At 41.0% G+C, this 19,228-nt stretch overlaps 2 pseudogenes; one reads left to right on the top strand and one right to left on the bottom strand.

Annotated features, from left to right (window-relative positions):
* Positions 1–3,050: 3,050 nt before the first annotated feature.
* LOC112855345 (E3 ubiquitin-protein ligase RNF4 pseudogene) lies at positions 3,051–3,917 on the bottom strand (annotated as a pseudogene).
* A 7,497-nt stretch (positions 3,918–11,414) lies between these two features.
* LOC112855599 (dihydrofolate reductase pseudogene) lies at positions 11,415–12,270 on the top strand (annotated as a pseudogene).
* Positions 12,271–19,228: the final 6,958 nt, after the last annotated feature.

The raw sequence follows: 19,228 nt of genomic DNA, 5'->3' as shown, positions 1-19,228 counted from the left end.
ATTTCCACTCTGGCCAAATGAGCTTCTACTTTTCCAAAAAGGTACCTGAAAGCTAAATCCAAACTTCCACAGCTACTCCCCTGGAGTCCTATCATTGCCACCTTTGAACAAACACCATCTCCTAGGAGTTGCCACAGCTCAAAAGGTTTGCATAGCTCTGCTGGCTGTTCTAAAATGGAACTGCTAGACATCCGAGGGCAGGAGAGTACAGTGGACTACCAAATTCCTCAGACCGAGATTACTTCATCCTTTTCTTATACACTTCATGAAATTCACTTCTATTTTGAGAGGAAAGTCAACAGCAGGATCTTCCCTTCCTAATTCCACTACCATATTTTCCCCTCAACTTTTCAAACAGCATCTTTGGCCTTCACTGAAGATCATGCTGAATCCTTAAGAATCTTTCTCTGGAGGCTTTTTTCCAGGCCTTTTAAGGGCTCCTTAGCACCTGTAAAATGTGGCCTTAATTCTTCTTTTCTTTATTTCTCACTTCTTTCCACAGCTATGTACAATAGTCAGCCAAATTATTCAAGTTAGTATGCCCTGTGGCACCTCCATTCAGCTTCTGCTCTTACATCCTATTGGGTTCCTGCTCTTGCCTAGGTTTATGCATTGACTGCCTGTGATGTGTGAAGTGCCTAGTACTATGCCTGGAACACAGCTATTACTTAATGAATGGCAGGTGTCATTATCAATGACACTTTCTTCCTTCTATTTTTTGCATTCAATTAATGCTTATTAATAGTTGTTGTACCCTTAACTGTCCACACAAAAGGCTTTTCTTCTTTTTTGTTTTGTTTTGAACTAACATTTTATTTTATTTTATTCAAGTTCTTATTTAAATTCCAGTTAGTTAACATATAGTGTAATATAATTTCAGGCATAGAGTTTAGTGATTCATCACTTACATATAACACCCAGTGTGCATCACTACAAGTGCCCTCCTTAACCCAGCACCCATCTAGCTCATCCCCAACCTACCTCCATCCACTAACCCTGTTTGTTCTTTATCATTAACAGTCTGTTTCCTGGTTTGCCTCTCTATTTTTGAATAAATATGTTCATCTGTTTTGTTCCTTAAATTCCACATGAGTAAAATCATATGGTATTTGTCTTTCTCTGACTGACTTATTTCTTGCTTCAATTCTTAAAAGAGGTAATATTAGTCATGCTCCCACTAAAATATTTGATCCCTGCCTATTGCTTATACTCCAAATCCCTATCATATTTTCCTTGATGATGAGGTGAACTAGACAATGAAGTAATAAAAATCAGTGTTCCCAAGCATGTATTTGGTGACAGTAATCAGAACAGTGGTTGTTGGTGGGGGGGTGGGGGGGTGGGGGTTGGAGGGGGTGGGGGGGTGGGGGGGATTGACTAGAAGGAGATATAAGGGAACTTTCTGGAATGACAGAATTGTTCTGTATTTTGATTGGGGTGTTGGTCATTATATTTGCCCAAACTCATCTAATTATGCACTTAAGATCAATGCATTTTGTTGTCTATAAAATTTATCTTGATTTTTTTTTTGGAAAATTCAGTATCTCCTCTATTTTTTCCTCTGAAAGCAGAGCCAAAAACTCAAATGTCTACATGAGCTTGGCAGGTAAGGGAAATGTGTAGTGGGCTAGGCAGGATACGATAGGGAGGGTTGGGGGCTGCTGACAAGCTGGAGAGACTCTGCTCTTTATCCTGATCACATGGACAAGATGTATAAAAGCAGAATCTGCATTTAATAGGCACCTCAGATGTTTCAGTCATTAGCCAGTTTTCTGATACACTGTGTGCAGGTCACAGAGCAATTAATAGTTTCCAAAGTGGGGTACATAAAATGATCTATTGAAATATAGGAAGATAATATGTAGAACTTTTTTCAATTTTTTTTTCATTTTCCTGTTGTTTTTCTTCCTCTTTTCACTTTAGAACATACAAAGGAACACACAGAAGAGAGTATACCACATTTATCTTGCATTTCCTGTGCCACGTCAAGCAACTGAAGTCTGGGGTATGGAACATTTCAGAGAATGCATTGTGTAGACAGACATGACGCAGGGATGGGCACTGTTCCATCAGCACGACCGAGCCTCCATGGAGGAGAGCAGCACTGCTACAGCCATAGTAAGTAAGGAACAAACTTTACTGCCCATTTCATTCTGAGGAAAAAGGAGGGAGCACTGTAGAAATCTCATTCTCTCCAGTTCTAAAGTGCAGTCTGAACTGTGAGTGCTATATGATCCTCTGCAAAAGAAAAAAGAACTAGTCTGTGTTTGGCTGGGAGGTAGAGGGTGGGCAGTGGCCCTGGAGCAGCTGGGATGGTGGTGCAGTGATGTGTTTGTTAACAGAGAAGCGTGCCAACTTGTTGATTAGCTGACCAGTGTGGTGGACACAGCCACACCTGTAAAGCCAGAGTGACGGCATCTCCTCTGTGTTCTGGCAGGCCAGAAAGCACAGAACCACAACTCTAGATTCCCATGTGCCTAGGCAACTCCTCCAACTGGCCTCAAAGGCCAGCAGGAGTCTCAGAGGACATGGTGCCTACCCATGTGCCCACCTCTGCCCTGCTGGGTGGAGAAGTGGTCAGAAAGGACTGACTTCCTTCCACTCCAGTGGAATCAGGAAATCCAGAGAAACCCAGAGACAGCACCCTACCTGGTCCATTAATTAAAATAAAGTTTCCATTGCTGTAAATAAGACCTAGTATATGGTTGCTTAAATAAGAATAAAGTTTATTTGTCTCTCAAGTACAAGTCCAAATTTGTATGGTGGCTCTGACCTGCAAAGTTGTCAGTCTCCCAGTCTCTTTCCATCTACTTGCTCCACCATCTCTAGGATGTTGCCCTTGTTTACATGATCCAAAATGCCCATATGTGGTCAATTAAAAAGTGATTACTATGAGAAAAAAAGAAAAATTGCTTTGAGGACAACCACTAGTCTTCTGGCATATTATGACAACCAAAGTCCAGCCTTAAAGCATGAAACGAAAGGAATCAAAAAGTAGTCTCATACATAGTGTGTGAGAAATTAAAAAGTTTTTTATATACTCCAGAAAATAATTTTTTACATTTTTATTTATTTATTTTGAGAAAGGCAGAGAGAGAGAGAGAATTCCAAGCAGGCTGTGCACTGTCAGCACAGAGCCCAGTGCAGGGCTTGAACTCACCAACTGTGAGATCATGACCTGAACCAAAACCAAGAGCCAGACGCTAACTGACTGAGCCACCCAGGCACCCCAGAAAACAATTTTTAAAGCAGCCTTTTTGAGTCCAGTGTATAGGATGCCAACAACCTGCAGTTTCTGCATGAGGACATGGAAAAATCCACCCAAGTTTTGTCTGTCCTGAATTATACGGTATACCTCATATATAAATACGGTGGTACTGATGACAGCTGATTTTTTTCAAACAAACTGGGCAATTTTTACTATATTTAAGGGAAGTGCAGAGGCAGCAACTACAGAAGATGTGGCCACATTCTGTAGAGTAAACATGTCGCCTACTCAGTTCAATCTCCGAGTACCCATCCATACAAATTCGACACCAGATATAACCAGGTAGTGTGCAACTTAAAACTTCTTCTTCCAGGGCATTATGGGAGGTCCTGTTGGTCACATACACATCTCTGTTTCTCCTCAGCTCCTCCTTATCACTGCTCTTGCCAGTTTGCCTTTGGAGCGACCTTTTGTTTCCCCTTGGCCTCCTCCTTTCTTCAGTAATCACAACAGAGTCATGGCAAGTTAGGTCAATCACTGCAGGTTCTAGGGATTCACAGGTGAGGTCAACTATTTCATCACTTTCCCTGAGATCTATCAGTTCTGTTTCTAAGACCATCTCAGGAGTAGGGCCTCCTTCCCCAGCTGTACGGAATTCTCGGGTTTGTCTGGAATTCACCATGCTATTGCAGCACATTCTTGTATTCATTGTGCTTGTTGGATCCAGTCTTCAGAGAAATAAGTGATCTGTGCCAAAGTTTACAGTGAATGGTAAAGTCCCCAGCTGTTGGTCAGTCACTCTCCGACTTACATAAGAATTTAGAGCCCAGATTTTCTGGTGTATTTGAACTCTGATTCTGGTTCCAGTCCTGTCTCCACCTCCACAAGTGCTGTGTTCCCACGTGGGTGGGTGGGTTTGTGAGGCTTCTGGGAGCCACTTTTAAGACAACTCAATCTTAATTTTTAACTAAAAAAAAAAAAAAAAAGAGAAATTAAGTTTTGGTAATATCTAAGTAAGATTGATAGTAGTGTAAAATGGATAGATATCTAAAGAAAAAATGTGTTTTCAAAATACTTTAGTAGTTATGCATTTAAACAAGGTTTCAACTTTGTATTTTTCCTTATTCCATGTGCTAATGGGAAGCAGGAGAAGCCCAAGGGGCACTTACATGAAGAGAAGCACAGAAGTGCTGCATACCAAGAAAGGGTCACTATTTCATCCAAGATGCAGTGTCAGAATCTCAAGGAAACACTTATTTTTTACAAAGTAAAAATGGAGACCAATAAGTTCTTTGCACATTTAGGTCTTTCTTTCTTTCTTTCTTTCTTTCTTTCTTTCTTTCTTTCTTTCTTTCTTTCTTTCTTTTATTTTTTTTTTAATGTTCACTTATTTTTGAGAGAGACAGAATGTGAGCAGGGGAGGGGCAGAAAAAGAGGGAGACACAGAATCCGCAGCAGGCTCCAGGCCCTGAGCTGTCAGCACAGAGACTGACATGGGGCTCGAATCCACGAACTGGAAGATCATGACCTGAGCTGAAGTCAGACGTTCAACTGACTGAGCCACCCAGGCGCCCCCTTTCTTTCTTTTTTTTAATGTTCATTTATTTTGAGAGTGAGAGAGAAAGAGCATGGAGGAGGGGCAGAGAGAGAGGGAGAGAGGGAATCCCAAGCAGGCTCTGCCCCGTCAGCACGCAGCCTGATGTGGGGTTCCATCTCATGAACTCTGAGATCATGACCTGAGCCCAAACCAAGAGCTGGATGCTTAACTGACTGAGCCACCCAGGTACCCTGCACATTTGGGTTTCTAACAGCAAATAAGAAATGAACCAGTTAGTCCATGCAGAGGTTCATCATGCCCAGTGTTCCCTTTCTTTTTTTTTTTTTTTTTTTTTCAACGTTTATTTATTTTGGGGACAGAGAGAGACAGAGCATGAACGGGGGAGGGGCAGAGAGAGAGGGAGACACAGAATCGGAAACAGGCTCCAGGCTCTGAGCCATCAGCCCAGAGCCCGACGCGGGGCTCGAACTCACGGAGCGCGAGATCGTGACCTGGCTGAAGTCGGACGCTTAACCGACTGCGCCACCCAGGCGCCCCCCCAGTGTTCCCTTTCTAACAGAGACAGCGAGAGGAGTTTTCTTGAAGCATTTCATCTCAGATTCTGTTTTAGGGAAGAAGGGATAGAGTTCAAGCATTTGCATAGGGAGACTTGGTTTGAGTCTAGGCTCTGTGACACTGGGCACACAACGTAGACAGTTAAAGTTCTCAAAACCTCAGCATGTAAATCCTTTCTAAAAATTATTTTGTAATTTAAAAGTAATGCATCCTCAGTCATCATTAGGAAAATGCAAATTAAAGCCATAATGAGATACCATTTCACACTCACGAGGATGACTAAGATTTAAAAATAAATAATAAAAAGTGTTGGTGAGGATGTAGAAAAATTGGGATTCTCATATAGTGCTGGTGGGAATGTAAAATGGTGCAGCAGCTTTAGAAAACAGTCTGGCAGTTCCTCAAAAGATTAAAAATAGAGTTGCCATATGGCTCAGCAACTCCACTCCTAGGTATATACTCAAGAGAATTGAAAACTTATGTCCAAATAAAAAATTTATACATGAATGTTGATAATATTATTCATAATAGCCCCAAAGTGGAAACAAGCCAAATGCCCATTAACTGATGAATGGATAAACAAAATGTGGTATATCCATACAATGGCGTATTTATTATTAAGCAATAAAAAAGAATAAGGTACAGATACTTGCTATAATATGGATAATCTTTGAAAACATATTAAGCAGTAGAAGCCAATCACAAAAGACCACAAACTGTATGATTCCATTTATATGAAATGTCAAGAATAGGCAAATCTAAAACGACAGAAAGATGAGTGGATCGTTAGGCCTGGGGTGTTGAGGAGAAATAGGAAGTGGCTGCTAATGGGTGCAGGGTTTCTTTTGAGTATAATGTTCTAAAATTGAGGTGATGTTTGCACAACTCTGTGAATATACTAAAACCCACCGAATTGTATACTTTAAATTGATGAATTGTATGGTTTGTGAATAATTTCTCAATAAAGCTTTTACCAAGACAAACACCTAAGCTGCCATAGGAATGTTACACAAAACAATGTGATACAATCTGGATTTAGACACAAGCCCTAGAACCTAGTGGGAAAGTGTGGAACCCGAAAGGAAAATGGAAAGAAGGGCACCCTGAGGAAGGCACGGTGCTCAGGTCTCCACCGGAAGCGCCGACCTGCTTACCCAGGCAATTGTTCTCTTAGACCCCACAGACACCTGCTTTCCGCCAGATCACCACCCTCAAGTGTTTGCCTTTCACAACGGGCCTGCCCACCACCACTGACCCCACCCACGTATCCCATCAATGATTTAGCTATTTTGTCCTGTCCAGCCCAGTCCTGCTGAGGCAGCTCTCCTGGGAGAATAGAACAGGAAGAGTGAGTTCCAGCCGCGCGCCACTTTCCAGCCTCTGGGCTGCTTCCCTGTGACGTCTGAACTGAGTCTGGGCGAGCCGAACCCGGGTGCCTGGCTACACTGGGGTGGGAAGAAGCACCCAGAGGCCGCAGGGCCAGGGAGAGCCAGTGGATAAGGAGAAGCAGAGGGAGGGGACATCACGGGACGGGGTGCTCACCGTGAACTTGCACCGGCAGGTGGTGGCATTCGGCGAACACACCCAAGGTCACAAGCAAGGGGTCTCCGCGCGAGTTATCCACAGGACGGCGGAAAGCACTGGGGTTTTCCCTCCTTTTAAGCTGCTGTTTTAGTTTCTCAACTGCCCAATCAAAACCCGAGCCCATGGTAGCTTGTCACCAGTCTCTAGGTGGAAAGCTGGTGTTCCAGGTTAGAAAAGGGGACTTTCCTGTCCTTATCATCTTTCTCCAGGCTCCTGTTTACTGATAAAAAGGAGGCACCGGATTGTTGTTTCCCTTTTATCTCCTCTTATTGTTAGATCAGCAACTTCCCACCCTCTAGAAAAGTGGTTCTCAGTAGAGGCAGTAGCCTCTCTAAAAGTTTTGGAAATTTACAAGGCTGTTTTTAGTGGTCGCTACAGGCATATAGGGGCAGAGGGCAAGGGGCCCCGGCACCACCACCCCCCCTCCCACATGCACACATTGTCTCTATCTCTCTCTCAATATATGAAAAATCTGCTTTATAATCTGGGCTTTACAAGCACATGTAAAAACGTGTTTTATTTTTCAATTATTTCTTGGTATATATTGACTATTTACTATGCCAGAACAGTTACTGAACCAAAGTGGGCCCAGTTCTTGCTGAGTTACAGACAGCAACTACACTAAATGGAGTTGCCTCACAAGGTAAACTTTATTTGTACAAACAAGGAGGTCATGGGGAATCATTTCCAAAGCTGTGTCTCCCTGAACCAGGGAAAGCAGGCTCCTTTAAGTGTGGGATAAATATCCAGAAGGGGATTTTAACATTGTAATGAGGCTGAGGTAACAGCTAGGCCCTTTCTGAATCATCTGGATAGGCATCTTCCTCAAATGTTTCTTTTTCAGTACTAGCAGTTTGTTAGTTTGTTTCTAAAAGGTAAGATTGACAGCTAGACAGAAGCTTCTAGGAGTTTAGTTCCTATAAGGTAAAATTGACAACTGAATAGAAGTTTCTACTAGAGATTTTCTTAGTTCAGGGGATTAGGCCAAGACTATATACACTGAATTTTCCAGGAATGCAAACTACCAGACAACTAGAAGGAAGATGTGTTTCAGGTTTTTTGTTTTGTTTTGTTCTTATACTTGGAATTTTACCTAGATATTCTAACCATTTTAGAGGATCACACCACAGCCAAAAATACCATCGTTGCATCCACACGACTCCTGAAACAGAATGCTATGGGCACCAGTGACAGTCACAACAAAGTTTATTACAATCAGAGGCAAGGCCGACAGATCGGGACCAACACTCTTGATAAGAGTGCGGCCCTGAACAGCTGGGGCACAGAGTTTTTAAAGCGGATCACATCGTTTTATCATTACCTGGGAACAGAACAGAGAAACAGTTCCCAGATGAGTTAGAAACAGTTGCCAGATGAGTTAGAAACAGTTGCGGAATGAGGTGATTATTTTAGACTTTCTGCCGCTAAGTTGCAACCGGTGGGTCTCCTAGACCTTGCCTCTGATGCTCTTTGAGCTTTTGTTTCCTTCATTGGTAAAGCCTGATTTACAAGAGTATGAAGCGTAATTTACAAGAGTAAAGCAAGGCTGTTATCTCTTGACCTTCAGTGTCAGAACAAAGCTATTATTTTTCAAGCTACTCCTTAGCCCTACACTACAATTTAACCCTTACACCATATCTGAATCTGAGCCATCAGATTCACTTATAGTGTAACTCTCAGTCTTCTATGTCACAGTTTACAGAGACCCTAGGCCAAGTTACAAGCATCCAGCACCTCTTACAGCAGCCAGTACAGCCAGGTTAGAGTATTCAATTACTAAATTGCTTAACCTTCATAATCAAATTACTAAAGGGTAACAGTAAAGAGTTATAAAAAGGAGGTGTTGGATCTGACTCCACTCCCATCTGCAGTGGAGTCCTGGGCCTGTACTCACCTCAGTCTACCAAGCTTTAGCTTGAGTACTGACTCCCCACCATAGAAATATAGCAAATAAGGTTCCAGTATATTCAAGTGACCTGCTTACTGTGCTAACACGTTGGTGGCAGAACCCTTCATTTTACAAGTAAGAAAATTGAGGCCAGGAAAAATTAAGAGATTTGAAAGAGGGTGAACCGTGACAGAGGCAGGGCTAGAAGCTCCTGAGAATTCAGTTTGTAAATTCTCCAAGCAAGATCATTCCCAGAAATCCTGAGAGTGCCAGAAGAGAGCAAGTTTCCCTTTGTGGGGCACTGTCCAGAATGAGTGAAGACGTTTACCTAAAACCCTTCGTGGAAAGGAGTAGAGGCATACTTTCTTTTTTTCACCAGCTCAGAGCCAAAAAGTTTTCCCTTTTATCTCTTTGCTATGGTTTTAGGTAATTTTACTTGCTCTTGTAAGCTATGAAAATAACCACCGCAAGTAAAAGCAATCGCCTGAAGCTTTACATTTTACAGTTCTTACCACCATTTCCTGAGAACAACCCTTGAACAGTGCCTGGTATGGGGTAAATACTCCATATTTATTGAATGAATGATTGATCAAATAAGTGAATAAACTTTATGATATAAGAATAATCTCATTTTATGGATTTGGTGACAAAGAGTCAAGCTGGGGGGCGGGCACCTGGGTGACTCACTGGGTTAAGATTCCAAGCCTTGATTTCAGCTCAGGTCATGATCTTATGGTTCCTGAGATCAAATTCCACATTTGACTGACTCCAGGCAGACAGCCAGAGCCTGCTTGGGAATCTCTCTCTCTCCCTCTCTCTTTGTCACTCCCTGCTCACATGTGTGCTCACTTTCTCTCTCCCTCTCTCTCAAAAAAAAAAAAAAAAACAAAAAAAAAACACATTTAAAAAAAGAGTCAAGCCAGTAATAATGATTTCTCCAATTTCTTTTGTGGAATTAGGATTCAAACTCAGGTCTGATTTCAATGGCATTCACACTTTTTTTTTTTTTTTTTGAGAGAGAGAGCATGAGCCGGGGAGAGGGAGGGAGGGAGAGAGAGAGAGAGAGAGAGAGAGAGAGAGAGAGAGAGAGAGAGAGAGAGAGAGAAAATCTTAAGCAGACTCCTTGCTCACCCTGGAGCCTGATAAAAAGGCTGATCCCAAGACCCCGGGATCATGACCTGAGCTTAAATCAAGAATTGGACGCTCAACCAACTGAGCCACCTAGGCACCCCGAAACTTTGAACTTTGCAAAAAATATTTATTTTCGGGAGAGCACAAGGTGGGGAGGGGCAGAGCGATGGGGGCAGAGGATCTGAAGTGGGCTCTGCTGTGACAGGCTGACAGCAGTGAGCCCAAAGGGGGCTCAAATGTCATGAACCATGAGATCATGACCTGAGCCAAACTTGGACACTCAACCAACTGAGCCACCCAGATGCCCCAAAGCTTTGAACTTTTAATGAAAGTTTGGGACTGCATGCCTTATGGGCCCTGTAGAGACACCTAACAGGAAACATGCAGTAGCAGACTGATGCCTCACCCAGACTCAATGAGTCCATACCCAGCTTTTTCATATTTTGCTGCTAACAGCTAGCACCTGCACGTTATCCCAGCCCTGCAGATTATCCTCAGGCACTGGAGTGAGCTGGAAGTACCTGGGAGTTTAATGTTTCATCCAACTACACACTCTATAGCTTATAACCAGAGACAGGCTCCTGTGAGGTACCAAAGCCCAGCTCCTTTGCTTCAAGACAGAACTAACTTTGAGGGGTATTCTTTTGTTCTAGAGCTCCCATGGGACCAGGCTGAGTGTGGGATTTCTGAAATCACCCCTTCACTTGGCTTCTTCCCGTTCCCTATTCTTTATCCTCCCTTCCCCCCTGCCCCACTCCTTTTTTGCTTATTGGTTTCTCCTGGAAGCCCTCTCTTTATAAGTCATAGCATCCAAATTCTGGATTCGGGGCATACTTCTGCAAGAACTCAACCCAACATGCTCACTGACTCTGCAGATGATGAAAATTGCATGCACACTTTCAGACAGTAAGGATACCTAGAAAACCCTTTCAGATAGCACTATAGCATTGTGTAGCAGGAAGAGTCCTCTGGTTTTTTTTCTACGTGAAAACAATAAAAAGAGGAAGTGGCCCATGGGGGTGGGGAAATCTCACATTACTGCCTTCAGTTAGGCCTGTGCTATAAAGATAGAAATATCTCCTTCCTTTCACAGACTTTTAAATCATCTGTGTTTTAGAGGACCAAAGAGAACAAATAATTCTGAATCCAAGTAATGAGAGAAGATTTATGAAATTTAGTGCATAGTAAGTGCTTGATACATGATTGAACATTTTTTTAAATTCTATTTACCAGGGTTGTTCTTTTTTTTTTTCTATCAGTCCTTCTTATAGCTTTCCAAAGCGTCAAGATTGTTTTTAATGCATGAAACTTCCAATCAAAATATTCACAGATACTTTATTTCTCTTAAAATATCTAGGATCCAAATTGGTTACCCTTTGATTTTTTTCTAAAAGCCTAGAGTCCAAGGAGACAATTTTGTGCCAAGCTTGACAAAGGGTGGGGAATCCCAGGATGGTGAGCCAGCTCAGAGGTGTTTACAGCGCTGTCACGGTTCTTCCCCTAAACTGCATTGCCGCTGTGCCCCAGAACAAGGGCATCTGCAAGAACGGGGGCGTGCTGTAGTCCCCGCTCAGGAATGAATTCAAGTACACTATTTCCCAAGAATGACCACATCTTCCTCATAGAATGTAAGCAAACTTTAGTGATTACGGGTAGGAAGACATGGTTCTCTATTCCCAAGAAGAATCAGCCTTTAAAGGAAAAGAATTAATTTAGTTCTCAGTTGAGACCTTAAAGAACCTCCCCAAGAAGCTCATTTTTCTTGCCAAAAGTCTGGTCAATGCCTTAAAAGTTATTGAGCAATTGGAATTAGCAAATAAAGTGGACATGGTTTGGATAGTGGGAGGCAGTTCTGTTTATAAGGAAACCACGAAGAAACCAGGCCACCTTAGACTATTTGTGACAAGGATTATGCAGAAATTTGAAAGTGACACACTTTTTCCAGACTTTGATTTGGAGAAATATAAACTTCCCCCAGTATACCCAGGTATTCTTTCTGATGTCCAGGGGGAGAAAGGCATTGAGTACAAATTTGAAGTATATGCAAAGAATGATTAATGTGGAGGTGTTTTCTAATTTATTTCAAGTTGTTCCCCCTCACCTCCAAACAATTACATGTTTTCATATTAGAAAAAAAAGACTTTTGTTGACTTTAGGTCAATGGATAATTATTTCTAAGCAATGAATTTTTATTAATTAATCTTAATTAGACTATAGTTAAGATCAGTCTTAACTAGACCATATCAGATACGATTTGTGAAGCATTTCTTGCTATAACTGTAGGATGCCCATCAAGGTCCAGCACCCTGCCTAAGGTAGCATATCTACCAAGAGCCAAACTGAGAAAGTCCCCTGACAGCATGAGTTTAAAGCAGGACCTAAAGAGAGGACTGGAGAGATTTGTCCAAAGGTCAGAAATGAATTATAAACAGAAGAGCAAGAACTCAGATATTAAAAGACAATTAGATCAAAATAGGGACTATGAATTCTCGATGCATATCACAATTCTGAAAAAAAGTTCTGTTCACTCAGAAAAGGAACCAGCAAGTTGAGAACTCCAGTATATTCTATAGGGATAGTAAAGAGGCCAGTAGGACACTACCTTTTTGAAGGTTAAAAGAGAAGGTCTGAGACCTCTAAAATCTGTTTCTGATCTTCAGCGAGATTCCATGGGATATTATGATGCTAGAAGACTAGGCTGTTCTTTACCAAAAAGTAAACCTAATAACAAGCATTTGGCTAAAATTAGAAAAAAGGTAATGAATTGAAAGTGGATAATGCTAGAAACCAAAATTATGAAGTTGGAAACTAAACTTCAATGAATTAGAAAATGAAAATTAAAAAACAAAAACAAAAAACAAAAAACCTAGAAGCCAAGAGTCCAAGGAGAGATAACGCAAATTTTTGCCCCTAAAACCTTAATGGCTATATCACAGACAAAATATTTATTATATTAAGGAAAGACCTTGAATTTTTCCTCAAGAGCTTAGGGTATAAGAAATAAAGTAAAAAGCAACAGCCCAAAGATATTGGGAGAGTGACAGAAGACAAAAACTAGCAAAGACAACATTTACCAGTTCCTATATTGTTTCCATTTATGCCATGTTTTCATTAGGGATAATGGGAAAAAAATGAGATATAACATATAAATAAAAATGAGATATAACATATAAATTTCTTAAAATAAACATCATAATAATAACAATGACCATTTCCTAATGTTTTATTTCTTTTAACGTTGTCAAAATATAATTTGAAAAACCTGGACATTAAATTAAATAATATTTTTCCAGAGCGATGTTCTTGGGAAGATGTACACCCAGTGCAATGCTGCTTCTCTTTGTCTGTTTGTTTTTAAATTCCAGTGTAATTAACACACGTTATATTAGTTTCAAGTGTACAGTATAGTGATTTGACAATTCTATACAATACTCAGTGCTCATCACAATACATGTAGTCTTAATTCCCTTCACCTATTTTACCCACCTCCCCGCCCACCAGTTTGTTCTCTCTAGTTAAGTCTTTTTTGTCTTATTTTTCTTTGTTCATTTGTTTTGTTTCTTAAATTCTACATATGAGTGAAATCATATGGTATTCGTCTTTCTCTGACTTCTTTTACTTAGCTTTATACCCTTTAGATCCATCTATGTTGTTGCAAATGGCAAGATTTCATTCTATTTTATGGCTAAGTAATATTCTATTATATATATATACCACATCTTCTTTATCCATTCATATTATGAATATGTTGTCTGCTTCCATAATTTGGCTATTGTAAATCAACATAGGGACACGTATCCCTCCAAATTAGTGTTTTTATATTCTTTCGGAAAATACCCAGTACTGGAATTACTGGATTATACAATAATTCTGTTTTTAACTTTTTGAAGAACTTCCATACCGTTTTCCATAGTGGCTGCACCAGCTTGTATTCCCACCAACAGTACACAAATGTCCCTTTTTCTCCACATCCTGGCCAACAACGTTTGTTCTTGCATTTTTGATATTAGCCATTCTGATAGGTGTGAAGTGATATCTCATTGTGGTTTTGATTTGCATTTCCCTGATGATGAATGATGTTGAGCATCTTTTCATGTCTTTTGGCCATTGTATATCTTCTTTCAAGAAATGTTTGTTCATGTCTCCTGCCCATTTTTAATTGGATTATTTGTTTTTTTGTGTGTGATGAGTTGTATAAATTCTTGGATATTAACTCTTTATCGGATATGTCATTTGCAAATATCTTCTCCCATTCAGTAGGCTATCTTTTAGTTTTGTTGGTTGTTTCCATTGCTGTGCAGAAGCTTTTTGTTTTGATGTAGTCCCAAAAGTTTATTTTTGTTTTTGTTTCTCTTGCCTCAGGAGACGTATGAAGAAAGATGTTATGGCTGATGTCAGACAAATTACTGCTTATGCTCTCTTTTAGGATTTTTATAGTTTCACATTTAGGTCCTTAATCTGTTTTGAGTTTATTTTTGTGTATGGTGTAAGAAAATGATCCAGTCATTTTCTTTTCATGGTGCTGTCCGGTTTTCCCAACACCATTTGTTGAAGACACTGTCTTTTTCCCAGTGCATATTCTTGCTTTCCTTGCCATAGATTAATTGACCGTGTAAATGTGGGTTTATTTCTGGGTTCTGTATTCAGTTCCATTGAAATATATGCCTATTTTTGTGCCAGTACCATACAATTTTGATTACTACAGCTTTGCAGCATATCTTGAAATCTGGGATTGTGATACCTCCAATTCTGTTCTTCTTTCTCAAGATTTCTCTGGCTATTTGGGGTCTTTCATTGCTCCATACAAATTTTAGGACAATTTGTTCTAGTTCTGGAAAATGCTTTTGGCATTCTGATAGGAATTACAGTAAATCTGTAGATTGCTTTTGATGGTATGGACATTTCAACAATATTGTTTCTCCCAATCCACCATGAACATGGACTATCTTTCTATTTATTTGTGTCATCTTCAGTTTCAACAATGACTTTTTTTCTTTTAATAAAAATCTCCTGAAAAGCTAACCATGCCACATTGAACAGTCATAAGTGATCATCTCTGAGTGGTGAGACTAACAAGATTTTTTTTTCTTTTCTGCCTGTATAAACATCTTACTTTTTAAAAACAATGAACTATGCTCAAATAATAAAAGCTGTAAAAATTTGAATCATACAGCAGTATGCAGAATGATATATTTTTTAAAAAGTCTACTTTAAATTGTTCTGGACTTTTGGGAAAGATGGCTAAGTAGGAGGACCCTAAACTCACCTTGTCCCATGGACACAACTATAGATAACACTCACATCAATGTAAAACCAAGAAAAATACCTGAAGACTGGCAAAACAAACCCTACAACGAAATGTACAGAAGCCACAATGAAGAGGGTAGGAAGGGCAGAGATGAGCTGGGGAGCTAAACCCCGAATGTCTGGTTGCTGGAGGGAGAGAGTTGTGGGTGTGTAAGGGGAGAAAAATAGACTATCACACCGGGTAGCCTGCATGAGGAAGAGGAATCCTCATAACATTTGGCTTTGAAAAACAGCGGCGCTGAATTTTGTGAGTTCTTACAACCAGCAGGACTTAAAGCCTAGAACTTTAAAAATCAGCAGCCCTTAGGAGAGCAATAGGAAACTGAGTCTGTGTCCTTAAAGAGATAGCACAACAAATAGCCCATAGAGATAAGGCATAGAAGCAGCTGTCAAAAAACCTCCTGGGGCATATTCAAGGGAGAATTATTTACTAAATCTCTTAAGTTTGGTGAAGGACTTCTCCAGGAAGTCCCTCCCCCACCCCCCAGCATAAACACAGGGCCACCTGCGGAAACCAGCACAGCTGTTGGTTTTCGCTACCTAACTGCTTATGCCACACCCTGTACCCTCCAGCTGGGCCTGCCTCAGTCTTAGAGTTGTAGGTCCCCTCCCCTGGAAGACTGGTACAAACCTTGCCAACACTGTGTATCCAGACTGTGCACTCTGTGGGACCTTATTCCTGGCAGTGACAGTGGCAGGTCACCTCCCACGGAGGACGCACGCACCTTATTAAAACTGCTTGCCTCAGCTGGCCCCAGTCTTGGTAGCAGCTGTGCATCTCCTGTGGAAAAGGACGAGTGCGAACAATTTGTGGGCACTGTGGTCCCCACCTACTTGTGCTTTGTGGAGCAGCCCCAACCAGCCCTGGTCTCTGTGGCAGCTGCTTATCCCCTGTGGAAAAGGATTGGCATCACCTTGTTGAAAGTAGTGGGCAGGGCACACAGAAACAGGCACAGAGAGTGAGACAAAATGAGACAGATGAATATGTCACAAATGAAAGAAGAGGACAAAATTACAGCAAAAGACCTAAACGAAATGGAGATAGGTAATATGCTTGATAGAGAATTTAAAATAATGATCATAAAGATACTCACTAGACTTGAAAAAAGACTGGAGGACAGCATGAGACCCTTAACAAACATATAAAAAAGAACCAATCAGAGATAAATAACACAATAATTGAAATAAAAAATATACTAGGGTCACTTGAGTGGCTCAGTCGATTAAGTATCTGACTCTTGATTTCAGTTCAGGTCATGATCTCAGGGTTTGTGAGTTTGAGCCCCACATGGAGTTCTGTGCTGACATCACAGAGCCTGCTTGGGATTCTGTTTCCCTCTCTCTCTGCCTCTCCCCCACTAACTCTCTATCTGTCTCTCAAAATAAATAAATAAATAAACATTAAAAAAAATTTAAATACACTAGATGGAATAAATAACAGGTTAGAAGAAGCAGAAGAATGAATCACCAATCTGGAGGACAGAGTATTGGGAAGTAATTAAGCTGAGCAAGTGAGAGAAGAAAAATTATGCGAAATTAAAATAGACTCGGGGAACTCAGTGACTCCATCAACTGTAATAACATTCACATTAGGGATCCCAGAGAAGAATAAGAGAGAGAAAAGGGAGAAGAAAATTTATTTGAAGAAATAAGGGCTAAAAACTTTGCAAATTTGCGGCAGGAAACAGAAATGTAGATACAGTAGGCACAGAGCTCTCCCAACAAAATCAACCAAGGAGGTCCACAGAAGACACATAGTAATTGGAATGTCAAAAAACAGTGATAAATAAAGAATCTTAAAAGCAGCAAGAGGAAAGAAAACACATACAATGGAAATGCCAGAAGTCTATCAGCAGATTATTCAACAGAAACTTAGCAGGTCAGAAGTAAGTGGGCATAATATATTTAAAGTGCTGAATGGGAAAACCCACAGTTCAAGTGTCCATTGATAGACGAATGGATAAAGAGGGGTATATGTACATATACAATGGAATATTATTCAGCCAAAAAAAGGATAAAATCTTGCCATTTGTAACAACATGGATGGCTCTAGAAGAGTACAATGCTAAGGTAAATAAGCCAACCAGACAAAGACAAATACCATATGATTTCACTCATATGTTGAACTTAGAAACAAAACAAATAAAAAAGAGACAAACCAAAAACAGACTCTTAACTACAGACAGCAAACTGATGGTTACTAGAGGGAAGAAGAGGATGGGTGAGATAGGTGAAGGTTATTAAAAGTACAGTTATCAGGGCACCTGGGTGACTCTTGGTTGAGTGTCTGACTTCAGCTCAGGTCATGATCTCATGGTTCGTGAGTTTGAGCCCCATGTCAGGCTCTGTGCTGTCAGCTCAGAGCCTGGAGCCTGCTTCGGATTCTGTGTCTCCCTCTCTCTCTCTCTGCTCTTCCCTGCTTGTGCTCTGTCTCTGTCTCTGTCTCTGTCTCTCAAAACTAAACATTAAAAAAAATTTTTTTAATAAATAAAAGTAGTTATCTTGTTGAGCCCTGACTTAATATATGGAATTGTTGAATCTCTAAATTGTATACCTGAAATGAATATAACACTGTATGTTAACCACACTGAAATTAAAATTTTTAAAAAATAAAAAGTCTACTTTTATCTTACTCCTGCCATTTTAGGCCCTGCCTGTTGTTAAGAGGTTATTGAATACATTTCTGGACCTTTTCCTGTGGGTGTATCTGCTTAAAGAGGTTGAGAAAAAAATGTTAAGGCCATTTAAAAATATATAAAATGGGAGCGCCTGGGTCCGATAAGCATCTGTCTTTGGCTCAGGTCATGATCTCACGGTTCATGAGTTCGAGCCCTGCATGGGGCTCTCTACTTTCCACACAGAGCCTGCTTCAGATCCTCTGTCTCCCCACCTTCTCTGTCCCTTCCCCCCTCACACGTGTGTGCTTGCTTGCTCTCTGGCTCTCTCTCTCAGAAATACATAAATAAATAACTTAAAAAATATATATATATATATAGAGAGAGAGAGAGAGAGAGATCAGAAGTACCAGCTCAGCTTGGAACACCTGAGATAGGCAAATGCTGATGCTCTGAACAAGGGGTGAGCAGGATTTCTGCCATAGCTGCCAAGCTCTGATCACCATTCTTAAGGAATATTACACACAAACCACTAAGCTACAGTCACAGCCTTGTCTCGATGTTCCTTGTAGGTCTTTGGGTCAACAGAAAAGTTCCGGGTTAAAATTGCTGAATTCTGATGCAAATTTCTGTATTCCTTTGGATTCTCTCTTCCAGATGTTTTTCCCTACATGACCTTGATGAATTGCCTTAGTCCATGGCTCCCACCTGAGAGCTTTTTCTCACTGTCATTTGCTTTGGTCATTTAAGGTATGGGATCCTCTTGGGCCTGCAGGTCTAGACCCTGCAGGTCTAGAACCTGCATCATATCATATACTGTCTTTTTCTGGTTTCTTGGGCCCTTCTAAATTTTTCTCAAAGGGAGAATTATAAGAAAATGCAAGAGGGGCGCCTGGGTGGCGCAGTCGGTTAAGCGTCCGACTTCAGCCAGGTCACGATCTCGCGGTCTGTGAGTTCGAGCCCCGCGTCAGGCTCTGGGCTGACGGCTCAGAGCCTGGAGCCTGTTTCCGATTCTGTGTCTCCCTCTCTCTCTGCCCCTCCCCCGTTCATGCTCTGTCTCTCTCTGTCCCAAAAATAAATAAACGTTGGAAAAAAAAAAATTAAAAAAAAAAAAAAAGAAAATGCAAGAGAACTATTTAATAAAAACTAAAAATTTTAAAAAGCCATTACAGGGGCGCCTGGGTGGCGCAGTCGGTTAAGCGTCCGACTTCAGCCAGGTCACGATCTCGCGGTCCGTGAGTTCAAGCCCCGCATCGGGCTCTGGGCTGATGGCTCAGAGCCTGGAGCCTGTTTCCGATTCTGTGTCTCCCTCTCTCTCTGCCCCTCCTCCGTTCATGCTCTGTTTCTCTCTGTCCCCCAAAAATAAATAAATGTTGAAAAAA

The sequence above is a fragment of the Puma concolor genome, chromosome B3 (genome assembly GCF_028749965.1).
Source record: "Puma concolor isolate L17-30 chromosome B3, mPumCon1.1.hap2, whole genome shotgun sequence".
Taxonomy (NCBI): Eukaryota; Metazoa; Chordata; class Mammalia; order Carnivora; family Felidae; genus Puma; species Puma concolor.
This window is presented reverse-complemented; position numbering and strand designations above follow the sequence as displayed.